The sequence below is a fragment of the Camellia sinensis genome, chromosome 6 (genome assembly GCF_055761805.1).
Source record: "Camellia sinensis isolate YWXY chromosome 6, ASM5576180v1, whole genome shotgun sequence".
NCBI lineage: Eukaryota > Viridiplantae > Streptophyta > Magnoliopsida > Ericales > Theaceae > Camellia > Camellia sinensis.
In genome coordinates, this window is record NC_138966.1 from 65,576,198 (window position 1) to 65,579,530 (window position 3,333).

The 3,333-nt window shown below is 31.9% G+C and overlaps 1 long non-coding RNA gene across 1 annotated transcript; it reads left to right on the plus strand.

Annotated features, from left to right (window-relative positions):
• Positions 1–910: 910 nt before the first annotated feature.
• Positions 911–2,809, plus strand: LOC145788816 (uncharacterized). The gene is made up of 4 exons (XR_014331679.1): positions 911–1,337; positions 1,455–1,505; positions 2,376–2,438; positions 2,760–2,809. It is a non-coding gene; the product is annotated as an uncharacterized LOC145788816 (long non-coding RNA).
• The last annotated feature ends 524 nt before the right edge of the window (positions 2,810–3,333 follow it).

The following is a 3,333-nucleotide window of genomic DNA, read 5'->3' on the forward strand; positions in this document are numbered from 1 at the left end:
TCTACTATATTTCTGCATGTATTTATGATATTTGATGTGTATGAAGTTCTTGAAGGATATCACTATATTTCCCCATGTATTATGTCGTATTAGGTCTGAAATTTATCCCTAGAGCATATCATATGGACCAAATCTGGTACTGCAAATGGGTTTTCTTCAGACTGTAATCTGATTATTTGTTATATATATTATTGATCTATATATATATAGTTACACATTAAACATGTTTTTTTCCTGATCTTTGTTATTTAACTACTGATAGTTCTGTATGCAAGTGATTTATGTAGTTATTTGATTGCATGATTTCTTGGGTGACTACATGATTCTGATTTGTTTTATATGGATCTGCTTTTGTTGGTTTTATATTTGTTGTGATGGATTGAACAAGTTTGAGATACCTGTAATTTAAGCACTTTGTTGTTGAGAAGTTCTTTTTAAAATTGTTTTATGGAGATGGGCTGAATAAAATTTTGGTGGAAGAAGATTATTTGGGAAAATTGTCTCGTATGGAAGGCAGTTTGTGATAACATTTTGACTACTGATTTCTTGTGGCGAGGATATTAATTAGCCCTTTTGACTTATTAAATGGCTCTACTTATTTTGGAAAGTTATATGCAAATCTGATTTTCAGGATTTGGATCACCTAATAATACATTTGTGCCTTCAGTCAGGCCTTTTATTTTGCTAGATTTTGGGGGTCACATGGTTGTATACTTCCTTAGTCAAAGGAGTTTTCTTATATAGAGGATGATTCTGGATGAATTTGTTTCTTAAAAATGAATCTGTAGTTTTGTGATGATTTTGGATGTGATACACTGCTTAAGGCAGCTTTCTTACATAAGAGTGTTTGTCTCTTGTAAACATCCTCTTCTTCTTCATTTTTGTTTATTTATTTAACATGTTTATTCTTGTAGACATCCTCTTCTTCTTAATATGCATAAGACAGCTTTATTCTTGAAAATATGTTGACAGATCAAAAAAAAAAAAAAAATCTGACCAGCTACTGTAATTCGTTTTCCAATTTAATATGAGGTGACCTGTCACTCATAGTCATCGATTGTCTTCTCCCTTCAATTTTTTGATGTCAAGTAATTTGATTAATTTAAAAAAGGCCTAATCGTTATGAACTTTTTGTTTTCTGAACAAGATAATATGCATGTGTGAACCAAAAGATCTTTACTTGATTTTTAGAATACAAGTGTTGAAACTGTTGGCAAGTTACACCAGTTTTTTCAATTTCTGGTTGATGTGATTTTCTCTGTGAGTATGCAGGCGAAGGACTGGTTTTTCGTAATAGTGTTTCCTGGATACGTTTTGATGAAGAATTTTCTGAGAAGGTAATTTTTTTTTTGCCTCATACATGTAGATCTTTGGGGTATTAGTCATTATCGTTTTCATTTTACCATTGGAGACACTATTTGACAATTAGGGATTATTTCTATTTTTGGGTTCAGAAATTTAAATCTTCAAGCCCCTTTGGTATAAAGTACAAGTTCCACCTTGAGGTAACCATTCCTTTCTCTGATTTCTGTGTCTGTGTGGCACGTGTATGATATCATTAAAATTGATAATAATATAAAGAATATGGTAATGAATTCGAGTAATAAAAAACGTATTTATTTGTTTGTTTGTCCGTTAAAAAACCTATTTATTCTCCATCCCAATACCGCCTGGGCCAACCCATTTTGATTTATGAAACACCAAATTGCACATTAAAATCTAATTATGAAAGCAATTTAGGTAACTGTCTGTTCACATATATATGCAATTCCAGACCCAATAATGAATTTTGCTTTTACTAAATAAACCCAATATTAGTCAGATCCGATACAATTGCATTTAGCCTTCATCCCCTTAAGCCTTCGGATGTGGTTTTAATAATTATGGATTAGATATAATATTTTATTCTATTTAACTTAAATAGTCTATTTTGTTTTAAGCCTAAATCTATTACTACTATAGAATATTTCATTAGGATAATCCAAAGCCATCCACCATTGTTTAACTACTAAATATTCAACACTTCAATTTTGACAGATTTTGATATTGTAGAGTGATCTACTAAGAAAAAATGCAAGAAAACTGAAAAACAAAATTTAATTTCTTGATTTCATTATTTTCTTATCTTATTATCTAAACAGAGTATTATAAATGTAGTCAAACCTCAAATGATAAAGCTAAAAATTGGAAGTTTTTTTTGTGAATGTGCTCTATAGACAGGGTGGGCCATACTAAAATAGTGGCCCATGACTGCAGCATGGAGGCTGTCACTATTAATCGACATTAACCAAATACAGTTCTATTGCTATATTAAGTCTGCATTTTATGTTTAGATCTACCACAAATATGTTGAAACACCAAACCTTTTGCTGCAGGATGCTGTTGATTGTCCGGAGTGGATTGTTCCTTTTCATGTCTTCAAATCATTGGCAGAAGAGGTATAAACATGTTAGTCTATCCCTTCTGTCTACTTAAAAGTGGTCATCTCTTCTTTTAAACACGGAAATGGTGGTGTGAAAAAGCCTATATACTTTGGATTGGCAACAACTGAAGTGCTAGACTGTCCTAGTGAGTTATGCAGTATGATTTGGAGCTAGTTTTTGTAAAAATTCGCATGTATTTGTGGATGAATACTTGAAATCAAGTTAGAGTAGATAATATTAAAATGAGAGATATATAAATTTATTCACAACAGTCCCTCCAATTTGTTTATCATTTTTCTTTAAGATGTAACAGACATATATTCTTGCCAACTGCAGATTCTTTGCCTCATTGCTATGGAGAAGCCTATCTCTCTTACACCTGAGCAAGAAAATTGATGAGAAGATTGGCCAGTTCTGGATTGTATTTTTTTCATAAAAGAATTTTTTCCAAGTTTTTAGTTGTAATAACTTTTACATATGGCCCAAATTTTGAAACTCAAATAGAATGTTCAATAAAACTATAAAATGCTACACTGTCTGAATTCTTGTCATTGTTATTCCTAGAGTGCTTAACGCTACACTTTTATTTATTTATTTATTTTTATTTTTATTTTTATTTTTAATTTTTTGCGACGGTAACAAGATGGTCGCCAAAGATCATGTAAGTATTTTTCTTTGTTTTTTGCGACGGCAAAATAGGGGTCGCCATAAGTAGTTTAGGTGGTCGCAAATAATTTGCGACCGTTGCTTTGCCGTCGCAAAAAGTATTTGCCACCCCCATATTCGCGACCCCCATTTGCCATCGTATGGGCTGTCGCAAAAAGTCTTTTGCGACTGTTTTTTATTATTTGCGATGGTTTATAGCGGTCGCAAAAAGTATTTTTTTTAGTAGTGGACCCATTTTACCACA